We start from the raw sequence: 15,358 nt of genomic DNA, 5'->3' as shown, positions 1-15,358 counted from the left end.
TGCCTCTGGCAGGAACAAGTTCCATGATCTGCTATGCACTACTCAAAGAAGTGCTTTCTTTTATCTGCCATGAATCTTCCAACATTCAGCTTCATCGGCAGACCTTAAGGACAGGTTCCTGCCAGGCAAAAACACGAGGAGGGGGGAAAGCAAGGCCGGTGAAGGGTGTGGCTTGAAGACAATTCCAAGGTCCAGGTTGTTGTTGTCATATAGTTAAAGCTATGGTTTTCCCTGTAGTGACGTATGGAAGTGAGAGCTGGACCATAAAGAAGGCTGATCGCTGAAGAATTTATGTTTTTGAATTATGGTGCTGGAGGAGACTCTTGAGAGTCCCATGGACTGCAAGAAGATCAAACCTCTCCGTTCTGAAGGAGATCAGCCCTGAGTGCTCACTGAAGGACAGATCCTGAAGCTGAGGCTCCAATACTTTGGCCACCTCATGAGAAGAGAAGACTCCTTGGAAAAGACCCTGATGCTGGGAAAGATGGAGGGCACAAGGAGAAGGGGACGACAGAGGACGAGATGGCTGAACAGTGTTCTCAAAGCTACCAGCATGAGTTTGACCAAACTGCGGGAGGCAGTTGTGCCTGGTGTGCTCTGGTCACAAAGAGTCGGACATGACTAAATAACTAAACAACAACAACCTGGCCCTTGGAATTGTCTTCAAGCCAGGGCCAGGTAGAGAGGACCAGAATGCTGCATTCAGCCCCCAGGCCTCAGGAGAACAAGCCTGCTTCATCTTTAAGAGATGTTCAAGGCAGATGGGTAGATGTGGAATCATGAGTCATAAAGCCTACCAAAACTGAGTCTGCGTCAATCCGCAAGCCTCTTTGACTCCCCTCTCCTCTTTAGCATTACTAGTATTGTTGGCTCATGCAGGATGTGGTAACAAATCCCTCTAATCTCCTTCTGACACCAGAACGACAAATAATGCACCTACAGCCTCATCATGTTTCCCACAGCGGCCTGGGAGGGGCTGGGAAAGCTATTAAACCCCAGCTCCTCTCACATCACGATGGGCCGCTGATTTATTCCTGCTTCCAGCGTTGCTTCCCTTAAGTGGGGTCCGTGTGCCGTTCGGGCTCCTCTGGGGCATAGTGAGAGACCTACGGCATGATATTTCCCAGCCCTTAGCCCTGTATCATATCCCTCTCACTTAAGCATTGCATGCTGGGAGAAAGACAGAAAAAGAAATGGCATGCATTGGCTCACAGCTGGAGAAAAGAACCACAGAGAGCTTAGGGAGGGCCGTGTTTGAAATGCCATCTGTAGAGGCCCAAATCCTGAGGTCATCACAGGCTCACTCAAGCTATGGCTGGGTGTTGTGAGGGAGCAGCCAAAAATACGTGACACACGACGGCGTTCTGCAATGATTCAGATTTCTTCCTTAAGATGGGAAGCAGAAGTAGCTTCAGAAAGCAGAAAGAGACCTTTGCATACTCAGAAGCTATTGGGGGGCAGAGGAGAGTAATAAGATCCTGCTGAGTTGCTGAAAGTCTTTCAGGGCTGATTAGGCCATGGAGGGAATTACTTTCCAGGCCATTATCTCCAAAGATTCAGCTTTGTGCTTTGGAGGCTGAAGAATTGAAATTGTGCCAGATGGGAAAATCACCTATCAGCTGCATCAGACCCTCAGGGAGCAAAGAGTTAAAGAGATGTCACAGTGGTCTGGGCTTTGTAGTTTGCATGGAACATGAGCATGAACCCTGTGATCATCTTCTGAGGCCCTTTGTTGCATGCCTCCTCTGCAAAGGTCTGGAGGGCAGCAACATAATACTTGGCCTTCTCTGCTGTGGCTCCCTTTGTGGAATGTTCTCCAAAGGGGGCTCACCTGGCACCTCTGTTACATATATTTAGGCACCAGGCAGAAATGTTTCTCTGTAAGGAGGCCTTTGCCTGATTGAACATTCTATGCCCTTTTAAATGTGTTTGTGGAAGGGGGACTATTGGTTTGTTTTTGTTTAATGCATTTTGTGTTTTTGTATTTTTATGTTTATTTAAAATAATTTTTATTAAAGATTTTCTTCGTTTACAAAAGCACATGCATTGCCTCTTTCTTCAGGTTGTTTTTTCTACCGATCAGTTATATTTGTTGACATACATAAAAAAAAAATTGTCCAGTAGCACCTTCGAGACCAACTAAGTTTGTTCTTGGTATAAGCTTTCGTGTGCATGCACACTTCTTCAGATATACTGAAACAAGAGTCACCAAACCCTTATACATAGTGGGAGGGAAGGGTGGGGTTTTTTCTCAGGGTAGTAGGAGATGGGTGATTGACTCAGTGAGTATGGTAAACCTGTTGACGACTATTAACGACTGCAATTAGTCCTGCATGAAAAAGCAAGGGATAGTATACAGATGATTAGCATATGTAATGAGGCAGGAATCCAATATCTCTATTAAGACCAGGTCTCTCCATAGTTTTCCGTTTAGTGATAAGTTGTAATTCAGCAACTTCAGTGAGTGAGACATTTGTGTTATATGCAGTATGGGGTTGGGAAGAAAGGGGGGGCGGGAGAGAGGGTGCTGGTAGTGAAGCTTATGTTCTTTTACTTAGTGGGGGGGTTGTGTCAGGGTCACTTGAGTAGGCTCTCTTTCTATTCTCTTGTTATGTTTCCTTGGTGGTGAGAGAGGTTGGGGTGGCTTAGGCTGAGGTGCGGTTGATTGTCTTTGGCTGGCTGGCTGCAGTGGGATTTGTTTAATAAATAATTAAGAAGAACCCTGCTGAATCAGACCAATGGGCCCCCCTAGTCCTGCATCCTGTTCTCACAGCAGTCAGCCATTTGTCTGCAGGAAACCCACAAGCAGGACCCAAACACAAGAGTACAGTGGTACCTCGGGTTACATACGCTTCAGGTTACAGACGCTTCAGGTTACAGACTCCGCTAACCCAGAAATAGTACCTCGGGTTAAGAACTTTACCTCAGGATGAGAACAGAAATCGTGCGGCGGCGGCAGCGGGAGGCCCCATTAGCTAAAGAGGTACCTCAGGATAAGAACAGTTTCAGGTTAAGAACGGACCTCCAGAACGAATTAAGTTCTTAACCCGAGGTACCACTGTACTCTCTTCTCCTGCTGCTTCTAGCAAGTAGTTTTCAGAAGCATTGCTTCCTCCAACTGTGCAGGCAGAGCATAGCCGCCATGGTTAGTTTCCACTGATAGCCTTGTCCTTCATAAATTTGTCAAATCCTCTTTTCAGTCCCATGAATTTGACCAATCCTCTGTTCAAGCCAGGGGTCGGCAAGGCTTACCGGGCATGGGTCGGATCACTCCCCCGGAGATCCTCCGTGGGCCGGACCAGCGCAGCACAATGCCGGAAATCATGTCTGCTCATGTCCACAGCGCCAGAAATCGCTTCTGCGCATACCCAGACACCGAAAAGCGTGCCTGCGCAGAAGCGATCTTCGGCGTTTGGGCATGTGCAGAAGCTATTTCCAGCACCATGGACATGCGCAGACGCAATTTCCGGCATCTGGGCATGCACAGAAGCATTTTCCGGAGCTGCAGAAGAGAGTCCCCGTGCCGCGCTGCGTCAGTTTAGCACAGCACGTGGGGACTCGCCAAGTGGGTGGCTCGGTTCGGGGGCGGCTCATGGGCCGGTAAACGGCCTCCGTGGGCCACTTCTGGCCCATAGGCCTTAGGTTGCCGACCCTGGTTCAAATCATCCAAGTTGGTAGCCATAACTGCCTCCAGGGGAAGAGAAGTCCATGGTTTAACTATGTGCTGCTTGAAAAAGTCATTTTATTAGCTGCCCTTAATCTTCCAACATTCAGCTTCACTGAATGTCCATGAGTTCTAGCGTTACGAGAGAGCAGGGAGAAAAACTTCTCTCTCTTTCCAATTTATGTTGGTTCAAAAAAAGGTGAAGAATTTCCTGGAGCCAAGATCCAAGTGTGAGGCAAGTACATTTTGGCGATAGAACCTCAGCAGATATTTAAAATCACAAAATATGCAGGAAAATAAAGTGTGGAAATATGGGCTACAAAGTCTTTACAATATGCCCTTCCAAGTGAATTCCAAAATTCTCCCCTTTAAAAGTTCATTCCAAAGTTTCCCTCTTCCCCCAGCATAGGAAAAAGACCACGTTTGGTAAGTTAAAATGATTTACTTACAAACTCTCCAAAGGTTAGATTCATGTGCTTTTCCATACATCAGTCAGAAAGGTAGCACAGGTAGTAAAATGTAGCTTAGTTACAAAGTGGTAAAAGTTCCTAAACTACACTGCATGTGCCTGGTTATATGAGGCTGGTTATTCTACACTTTCTCCACGCCTCATAATTTATCTTTATTAACTTCTATAATGTCACCTCTTACTTGCCTATTCTCCTAACTGAAAAGTCCCCAAATGCCTGGAAGATAGCCTCTTCACTGAGCCTCCATCCTGGTTTGCTTTTGTTTTTGCACAAAGCTTGTGCAGTGGTTGCAACATTTGGGACTTTATAAAAGAGGATTGGACTGCAAAATGGTGCAGTCATCTGCCGTCTTCCTGAAAACAGGCTGCACTGTTCTCTCTTCTTCATCAATTAGCCTTGACTACTTTTCTGCATGTTATCAAATAAGATAAAAGATGCAAAAAAACAACAACAATATATATGGTATTTGACAATGGTTAAACTGGCCAAAATGTACAAAATAAGCTAAATGTTTGTTGGAAATGCCTAGAAGTAGATGGTACATTTATTCATTTATGGTAGAAATGCAACCAGGCAAAGGATTTTTGAGAAATGGTGTATAACAATTTTTTAAAAATCTTTAAATTCACATTGCCCAAGAAACCGGAAGCATTCCTTCTAGGTATACTGTACTTGGGAATGGGTTACCAAAAAAAGGCCACAACCTATTTTTATATGCAATGACAGTGGCAATAACAGTATAGGTGAGATATCTGAAACAAAGAGAGACCTCAGGAAAAGAACAATGGTTAAATAAATACACTGAATATGCAGAGCTTGCAAGTATGACATCTTAAATAAGAAAACCAAGATGACAAACAGACGAGGAGTGAGTGGGAGTATTTAGAGGAATACTTACAAAAATTTGATCTTAAATATAAATTCCAGGCAGGGGATACCTTGTGACCAACAGTTGACAATATAAAAGGGTTATGAGAATGCAGAAAATAAGTTGAAGGAACTAATGTCTTCTTCTTCTTCTTCTTCTTCTTCTTCTTCTTCTTCTTCGGTGATCACTCGTAGCCATGTAAGATTGTCTTCCATAAACACAGTTTTAACAATGAGTCCATAAGTGACTGTGGAGGCCAGTTCTGGATCCACACTTCCTTCCACAGTGGGGACATTGGTTTCTGGGTGGGAGTTGATCACGGTGTGGATTTGCCAAGCGTGCCTTCCTCTTAGCACGTTTCTCCCTTGCATCCTGAGTTTGAGTGTCTTCAAAGTGCATGACATCTTTGGTAAAGGCTGTTCTCCAGCTGGAGTGCTCGCAGGCCAGTGTTTCCCAGTTGTCAGTGTTTATACTACATTTTTTTTAGATTTGCCTTGAGACAGTCTTTAAACCTCTTTTGTTGACCACCAGCATTACGCTTTCCATTTTTAAGTTGAGAATAGAGTAGTTGCTTTGGAAGACGATCATCAGGCATCCGCACAACATGACCAGTCCAACGAAGTTGATGTTGAAGAATCATTGCTTCAACACTGGTGATCTTTGCGTCTTCCAGTATACGGACATTAGTTTGCCTGTCTTCCCAAGTGATGTGTACAATTTTTCGGAGACACCGTTGATGGAATCTTTCGAGGAGTTGGAGATGGCGTTTATAAGTGGTTCATTTTTCACAAGCATATAGTAAAGTTGGTAGTACAATAGCTTTGTAAACAAGCATTTTGGTTTCCCTGCGAATGTCCTAGTCCTCAAACACTCTGCACTTCAGTTGGGAGAGAGCCACACTTGCAGAGCTCAGGCGATGCTGGATTTCGGCATCAATATTGGCCCTTGTGGAAAGACAACTGCCTAGGTAGGAGAAATGATTAACATTTTCCAACGTTACACCACTGAGTTGGATTTGTGGCACTGCAGAAGGGTTATTTTGTACTTGTTGGTGCAGCACTTTGGTTTTTTGGACATTGAGTGATAGGCCAAGCTTTTCGTAAGCTTCTGCAAAGATATTTAGGGTGGTTTGGAGGTCATCTTCTAAGTGTGCACACACTACGTTGTCATCAGCATACTGAAGCTCTATGACGGAAGTTACAGTAACCTTACTCTTTGCTTTCAGCCTGCTCAGATTGAAGAGCTTTCCATCTGTTCGATATATGATTTCTACTCTGGTGGGGAGTTTCCCTTCGACAAAGTGTAGGATCATGGCAATGAAGTTAATGAATAGAGTTGGGGCAATAACACAGCCCTGTTTAACACCTGATCCCATTGTGAATGGTTCACTTTGAGAGCCATTGTTATCTGTGATTGTTGCTGTCATATTATCATGGAGGAGCCAAATGATGTTTACAAATTTATCTTGGCAGCCAGTTTACAGAAGTTCACAATGCATTACGATTTAGTGTCGAAAGCCTTAGTCAGGTCAATAAACGCCATATACAGGGGTTGGTTTTGCTCTCTGCATTTTTCTTGAAGCTGTTGAGTGGTGAAAATCATGTCCACTGCCTCCCTAGAAGGCCAAAAACCATTTTGGGATTCAGGAAGGGTCACCTCGGATATTGTTATGAGATGGTTTGCTAAGATCCTTGCAATAATTTTTCCGGCCGCAGCTAATAGAGAGATGCCTTGATAGTTTCCACAGTCAGTTCTGTCACCTTTTTTTAAAGAGATTGATAATTTTCGCATCTCTAAAGTCTGCTGGGATTTCTTCTCTTTCCCAGATTTTTTCAATGAGCTTGTGAAGTTGTTGTGTAACTTCAGTTCCGCCCACTTTGAAGATTTCGGCAGGTATCCCATCAGGTCTACTGGCTTTGTTGTTTTTCATTTGGTTAATGGCTGTACACAACTCTCCCAGATTTGGAGATACTGCATGCTCATCTCTAACTTGTTTTTGTGGAATTTGTGAGAGGACCTCAGCAGCTACGGGGGAGTTGTGATTAAGGAGATGTTGGTAATGTTCTTTCCAGCGCAGTGCGATAGCTTCTTTATCTCTTAGAAGTGTGATACCGTCTGTATCACACTTCTAAAATGTATATGCAGCTAAGCAAGATGTGTAAAGAATTGACATGGAATGCTGGGTGGGAAGTCTAAAAGATCTACTGTATAAGAATGGAAAATGATGTAATTGTAAAGCTGAAAACTTAAAAATAAAATAAAATAAAATAAAGCAGAGGTTGGCAAGGTTTACCTCGCCTGAGCCGGTTCACTCCAGCAGAGTTCCCCCTGTGGGCTGGATTGCACACATGCATAAGTGCGCCTACCTGCGATTTCTGGCATCTGTGTCTGTGCAGAAGCGATTTCCGGCATCACGGAAGCGAGTCTAGACACTGCACCGGTTTAGCACAGCGTGCGGGGACTCGCTGAGTGGGCAGCTCGCTGAGTGGGCAGCTCGGTTCGGGGCGGCTCGGGGGCCAGTTAAACAACGGCCGTGGGCCGCTTGTGGCCCATGAACCTTAGGTTGCCTACCCCTGAAATAAAGGAATAAGCTGCTATGTGAATTAAGCCCTAGTTGTGGCATTCTGCACCAACCACAGCTTCCCTGTTAAGCACAAGGGAAGCACCACATATATGCCTGCTTGCAGGTATGGGGTTTATGGTGGGGGGGGGTGTCTTAGAAAAGATGGAGCTGATCAACCATGAGCAGAAATCCAGCCATTATCACCCATTTACCTCACACAGACAACCTTCCATGTACAATATCTTGGTGCACAACCACAATACTACTGACGCCGGTGGGGTCTTCCGGAATCTAATTTCATCATAGCACGAATGTGCAATTTTCCCCCTTTGATCATTGCCTTGCAGGAAACTCCAGGCAGCCAGAAGTCTTTCAAGGCACATGAGAAATGGTGATTCCTAAAGAGGACGCCCTGCAGCGTTTTTCAGTTTATCGAAGCATCTCACTATCATGCATCAGAAGGTTGAAAAACGCTGTGACTTGCAACAGGAATCTTATTGCAGGATACAGCAAGATGAAGGCTGGGCCAACACATTGATCTGACAAATGAATGACACATTAGTTATGTTAAGCAACTGGAGAATGCATATCATTAGGCTCCTGGAAACACAACTAAGGAAGGAATAGGGGTGCCATTAGAGCTTTTCTTCTGGGGGGACGCGGGGGACGCATACCCCTAAACATTTTGTGAATCTAAGTTTTGCCTCATTGAGGGGCAGTATTTCAATATGAGTAGGAAAATGAGAGTACCCCTAAACATTTTTTTAGAGAAAAAGTGTCCGTGTGTGCATGTGTCCCCTCCAACACTTCACAGAGGTTAGTAGGAACGTGTTTATGTATCTGTAACATCCCTAACTGCACACCAAGAACCACTGTCTGTTAGTAGTGAGCCACAGGCAGCTGTCGGAAGCAGTGGTGGCTGGTGCCCATTGGAACTGGTAGGGCAGAAGGCAGGAAGCCAGTGACAGGCAGATCTAGAGTCCATCAGAGCCAGAACAAATGACAGGCAGTGCCAACTTATTCTAGTTTTATCCCCATCCTCCTTCCTCTACAACTCCCAGAATTATTTGGGGGAAGCTATGACTGTTTAAAGTGGTACCATGGTGCTTTAAAAGTGTGATATGAATGTGTCCCTTATGGGGTGAGGTCTCTTATCCTTAGTGACATTGGAGATGATTTGTAAGAAGCATATTATATTAACACAGAGCAGTAAAAAAAATCCTTCCTTTAAATCAACATATTGAAACAAAATTGTAAGAAAGAAAAAGCATTCCCTTGCAGCGGGAAATTCTTAAATCTAAGATGTCTGATAACTAACGGCAGCCAAGGTGAATTTGGAAGAGAATGCCAATATTGACAAACTTAAAGGATTAGGTGATTGTAAGGTATTGTTGGAAAGGTTCTCTCTCTCTCTCTCTCTCTTTTTAAAATTATTTTTTTGAAGAGCAATTTTGTGTAACTTAGAACTTTAATACATGGCAAAATAGCCTGGTTCAGGCTAATGAAACTGACATCTGGTGCTTGGAAAGAGCCAAGTTATGTTACTGCGGAGGTCACAAGGTGAGTTGCCTAGTCAGCAAATGAAATGAGCCCAGAGATCACATGTATGGCAGTATCACATTTCCGAACATGTCAGACTGACATCCCGTCATACACAAATCACCACTGTTCTAAATGAGTCGTAATAGTCAGCTCCCTTTGAATGTTTGGCTTTAAAAAGGCTGCCTTTCTCCAAAGGGAAAAATGTCCCATTTTCAATCGCCCAAGACCACTTCTTTCTTTCTTTCTTTCTTTCTTTCTTTCTTTCTTTCTTTCCTAAAACAAGGTGCTTCACTGGGATGGCAAAAGGTAGCAAAGCCAAACACCACTATTTCTGCAATAAATCACTGCACGATCAGATTGAGGCCACATCCGCACATTACATTTAAAGTGCCATGACACCACTTTAAAGAGCCATAGATTCCCCTGAAGAATTCTGGGAACTTCTAGTTTTTTAAGGGAGTCAAAAGGTGTGAGAGATCCCCATTCTCCTCCAAGAGGTACAATTCCCCAAGTTCCCTGTGAAGTGGGATTGACTGCTTAACCACTCTGAAAATTGTAGCTCTGTTATTTGGTAAAATGGATTTTACATTCAATCTGTGTATGTTTAGTTCTCAGTAGGGCTGCAGGTCAGGGGAATCCCACACCTTGAGATTTCAGGGCCCAAATGATGTCCTTAAGCATGACACATTAAGCATGCACCAGAGTTGCTGAAAGCATATCATTCAAACGAAAAACAGAAAGTGATGAGCAAATACAGTCATACCTCATGTTATGTTTGCTTCATGTTATGTTTTTTCAGGTTGTGTCCTGTGATGACCCAGAAGTACTGGAAAGGGTTACTTCTGGGTTTCGCCGCTCGCGCATGCACAGATGCGCAAAATGACATCACGCGCATGCGCAGAAGCGGCGAATCGCAACCCGCCCGTGCGCAGACGCGCTGCTGCGGGTTGTGTTCCTTTCATGTTGCGAACGGACCTCTGGAACAGATCCCATTCGCAACCACAGGTACCACTGTATGTCAGTGATTGTGTGGTCAGTGGTTGTAAATTAATATAGAAACCTTGCCCATACCCCTCTCAAACCTTCCTTGTGCAAACCTAGTCCTTATTGCATCTTTAAGCTTGACCATTACTCTCATTTATTTTAAAACATGGCTCTCAAGAAGAGCTTTTATGCATCCATATTTGCTTTTCACTTTAACTCTGGAACAGACAAGTTGTTCCTTCACCATCGGTGCCCCTGCTTCTTTCACACAGACTTCTACATGTGCAGCTTGCAGAAAGGGGGTGGGTGCAGGAGAGCAAATGGGGAATTCAGTTTTGGATAAAACAGAGCTAAGGAGGGGATGGTCTGCCTTGAAACTGGAAATATTACCGGAATTATCTTGTACGTCAAAGTCGCTCTCTCCAGTCACTTAACAATCGCTCAAAGAAATGATATAAAATATCACTTTTTTACATAGCCGAAATAATAGAGTGTTTGTCAGCCAATTTCTGGATGACTGAGCCCCTTTAACTCCCTGAAACTAGATGCCCTTCTTTCTCCTCTCAACCTCCCGAGAAAATGTTGACAAAACAGGCAATTTTCTGTAATTTCTCCGCAACCTTCTGTCATCGCAGGGAGGGACCTGCACCCCACTCATTTCAGATAACACCGGCAAGTAACCTTTGACATTTTTCCTCTCTCCGCCTTGGAAGGCTCCTGCAAGTGTAACAGTTGTGCCTTTCAGGCCCTTCGAATACTCGGCCGCAATTTAGGCTTCGCCGTGCTGAAGGCCGCCTTTGTTCCCTCCGCTGACTAAGAACCTCTTATAAAAGGGATAAGAAATGCTGTTAATAGCTCGAGAGTGGGCTAATCAGTGAGTGCTATTACCCCTCCAATATTAGGAGGGATGACAGAGTTATCAATAACCCAGCCCCCAGGTGAGGTACACCAGCCGATAATGTGAACTCTGCCCTGATCTCTGCTTGGCTGAGCGCTCATTTAAAAAGAAGCACCACTGTCTGTTTCCCTCTCCCCCTTTCTTCATAGCTTGCCAAGTACATACATCAGCCACAAAGCTTTCGTTGTGTGGGTGTGTGGTGTTTTCTCTTTCTCTCCCCCTCTTTCTATCTTAAAATACAGTGATTTGGCAGCTTTAAACAGATTCCGTTTTTTAAAAAACAATGAACCATGCATTCTCCATGCAAAAGCACATCAAAACGGCCTGTTTGTTTGTTTGCTTCTTAGGGTAACTTTATTTAAAAAGCTGGGTTTGCATCCAGTGTTAGTCATCCTCAAAGTAGACCCATTGGAAATGAATGGACACGACCAAATGCGGTCCATTAATTTCAATAGCTCTGTTGGGGTTGCTGTATCCAACTAAGTTCTACTCAGAATAGACCCACCAAGAATTAATGGACCAAAATCAGACATCTCCACTGCTTTAAATGGGTCTGCTCCGATTATAACTCAGTCGGATAGCAATGCATGGCTGTTGTGCTATATTCCCAGGGCAGTTATAACAATAATAAAATAAATAACATGGTAATATGACAAATATAGTGAGCTAAAAGTAGTACAGCTATAAAAACAGTTTAGGGAAATTAAAATGGTATTTGCCTGGTGTTGAAAGGAGAATTCTACCATTCTATGATTCTAAAATTCACTGTGGATAGCATTCCACAACCAGGGTACCACCACTGAAAAGGCCCTATTTTTCAGATGATGGAGGCTCCTACAGCAGGCCCTTCACTGAAGATCTTCATTTTCGGGTAGATAAATGATGGATACAAGTGGTCCTTCATGTGTGGATATGAACTTCTTGTAGCCATTTTGATGTTAGAATAGAGCAGTGTCATTCAACTAATTTAGATCCATTAATTTCAATGGGTCTGATGGAGTTGTATCCAACAAAGTTCTACTCAGAGTAGACCTTATTAATTGGACATCAACGGGCCAAATTTACCGTAATTACAAACATTAATTTCAACAGATTTACTTGAAGTATAGCTTAGTGGGAGATGACCCATGGTTTTGCAGGCCACAGTGATCCCCACCACCAATTTTATTTTTAAACAAAGATGAATGATCTGTCATGGACCAGCAAAGACAAAGCAGATGTAGGGAGCTTGTTTACCCTTCTCTGTCAGAAGGGACAGCTGTTGGAAAGCTCCTACTGCCAGTTACTCAGGGACTACAGAGCTGGGCCATCTTTCTTTGGCTGATGGATGGGCCAGACTGGTCTCCCTTCACAATTGTGTTCTCCTTTAGAGGCAAAGGATACAAACTTCTAGGAGCCCTTGACACCCTGGCTCATTGCAGTGACCAGAGTGTGCTTTCCTTCTATTCAGCAGTCAGAATTTACATGATGTTGTAAAATAGTCAAAGCTAAGGGTGTAAAGAGGCCTCTCTTATTCCACCTTGTATTTGTTGCATGCAGCTCTGTTTCCATTCCACTGCATCTACTGCCCAAAGCTACTTTATGGTGAAATTACATAACTTACATAATTAATTTAAATATTCCATTCCATTCCATTATTCCATTCCACTATTACACCCCATTCATTTCAGTGCAAAGGAATCAGAATGCAATGCAATGCAAATAGGGGAAAACATAATCAATTATGCATCATTTGTAGGCTGAAAGAAACAACAGCAACAAATGCTGATTGTATTAAATGGATCGATTTCCATTCTGGACATGGGAAGACTAAGCAAACATTGTCAATTTCTGTTCCCATTTCTGCTTTTCTCAGAATTCTCCCAACATCCCTTGTCAAAGCACTTCATTGGTAATTGGTGGCCTTGTAGTTAGTCATTAATAATATTATTGTTTTCAACTAATTATTCCATGTTTTTAAGGCTACTTAATTGTGATGTCGGTGGCATTCATCACCTTAGGCATGTTTCCTCTCAAAAGGCAGCATGGGTAGAATACAGCCGAATTAAATACTTTTTATTTAAGTTACCATTTCAATGCCAAGAATTCTCCCACTGGAATCAACACAAGAAGAGCTCTGCTGAATCAGGCCAGTAGCCCATATAGACCAGCATCCTGTTTTCACAGTGCCCAACCAGATAGCTATGAGAAGCCTGCCGGAACACAAATGCATATTTTCCTCTTCAGAGTTAAGCGAAGAGAAGAGAAGAGAAAGCTACATGACTTTGCATCAAAAGCCCGCTGTGAGAATTGCTGATTGGACAGCACTTGTGATGTCGTCCTTTCTCCAATCCCTCCCTCTGATCTTTAGGGCTGCCTTGCTTTTTTCACGTGGCAGTGTTGGGTTTGGTTTTTAGCTTTCTTGCCTTTTCGCCCTACACACTACAGGCTCAATCTTCACCTCCTTCATAACAGGGAACCTATGGAAAGCACTTAAGCATGTTCTGAGCACAACAACACTCTCATCTCCTGCAGTTTCCAGCAACTGACATTCAGAAGCATATCAAGGGCACTTAAGAACTCTTAACATTGAATGGATTGTGCCCTGTGTATGGCTTATCAATTAATTAACAAAATCTGAAAATAATCGTAAAATGGCGGGCTTTGATTGTCAAGCTTCTTAACATTTGCTTTCTTTTTCTTTTCTTTTTCAAGGGAGAGGCTCTTGAAAAATGGCATTTCTTCCTAATCCCATCTTTTGAAATCAGGGGATCTTTCATACAGCCCCAGGGTGTGTTGCTTTTAAACATACCCCCATCTTTTAAGAATGCCTTGTTTTCATCAGGTACTTGACTGGAGTTTTGTTACTAATTCTAGACTTATAGTAGCTAAAGCCAATATAATACTTTCCCGAAATATTACTCAGAACTGCTTAGGCTAGTATTTCCAAAAGCCCAGAATACTTTAAGGAGCTCAGGATACAATCTCAAATGGCCAGGAGCCACATACCACAATGTCTGACAAGAATACTTTCCCAAGCTCTGTATTTTAAATATCTACTCTTGCATCAATATGTTTTATTTTTTCAATAAAAAATAGAGCAGCATTGTGGAATTAAAATAACACTTGCCTTGCCTTTTCTTCTATGCCAATGTTTCCCAGAGTGGGTGATACCACCCCCTGGGGGACCCTGGGGCAGTCCAGGGGGACAGCAGTTGCCTTGGGTGCAATTGGGGGGCATTGAATATAAATAAGGGGGCGGTGGAAGCATAAAGAAGAGGATAAAAATTTGAAAAACCGTTCATACATGTTACATCCGTTCTGTAATGATGCTTACTGCCAGACTGGGCGCTGCTGTGGGACAGCAACAACGCCTCCCCTGGACCCAGCGGTCGGGCTGGAGGCAAGGGGTTTCAGCTCCACCTAGGCCCAGGAAGTGGATTGCAGCTTGTCTGCCAATTTGGCCATTGGCAGGCGGGCTGCGGCGCTGGTCCTGCCCTACCCCTGGGGAGGGGGGTTTGGACTGAGCCGACAGGCTTCATTCTGGTCTACCCCGTGGGTTTTTAATCCTGGAGCCTAGTCCACCTTCTCATCCAGTTTTGAAAAACCATTTGTACATGTTTCATCTGTTGTGTAATGACGCTTACTGATGTAACATAGAGTTAAAGTCAAAGTGATCAGTGTTTTGCTTCTAGAAAAAAAGGTGGCAGTACTCACCATGAAGTTGTTATGGTAAGTGCCACACTTTTTTTACCAGTACAGTCATACCTCGGGATGAATACGCTTCGGCTTAAGCATTTTCGGGTTGCGCTCCGCAGCGACCCGGAAGAAACGGAGAGCGTTTTGCCGGGTTTTGCTGCGCGTGCATGCGCAAACCGTCAAAACGACGTCACGCGCATGCGCAGAAGCGCCGAAACGTGACCCGTGCACGCGCAGACGCACGGACACGGTTATGTTCGCTTCGGGATGCAAACGGGGCTCTGGAAAGGATCCCGTTTGCATCCCGAGTTACCACTGTAAAGGTAAAGGTAAAGGGACCCCTGACCATTAGGTCCAGTCATAGCCGACTCTGGGGTTGCGGCGCTCATCTCGCTTTATTGGCCGAGGGAGCCAGCGTTACAGCTTCCAGGTCATGTGGCCAGCATGATTAAGCCGCTTCTGGAGAACCAGAACAGCGCACGGAAATGCCGTTTACCTTCCCGCCGGAACGGTACCTATTTATCTATTTGCACTTTGACGTGCTTTCGAACTGCTAGGTTGGCAGGAACAGGGACCAAGCAATGGGAGCTCACCCCGTTGCGGGGATTTGAACCGCCGACCTTCTGATCGGCAAGTCCTAGGACTTACTTTATTTTCCAAAAACACACAAAATGCAAGTTATAACTGATCA

At 44.1% G+C, this 15,358-nt stretch overlaps 1 long non-coding RNA gene across 1 annotated transcript in view; it reads right to left on the bottom strand.

Annotated features, from left to right (window-relative positions):
- Positions 1-15,358, bottom strand: part of LOC308467928 — a 196,152-nt gene that overhangs the window by 130,310 nt on the left and 50,484 nt on the right. The gene's annotated exons all lie outside the window — the stretch shown is intronic.

The sequence above is a fragment of the Podarcis pityusensis genome (assembly GCF_964106645.2).
Source record: "Podarcis pityusensis genome assembly, chromosome: Z".
Lineage (NCBI taxonomy): Eukaryota > Metazoa > Chordata > Lepidosauria > Squamata > Lacertidae > Podarcis > Podarcis pityusensis.
Note: the sequence above shows the minus strand (reverse complement) of the source record. Positions and strands in the feature narration are given on the sequence as shown.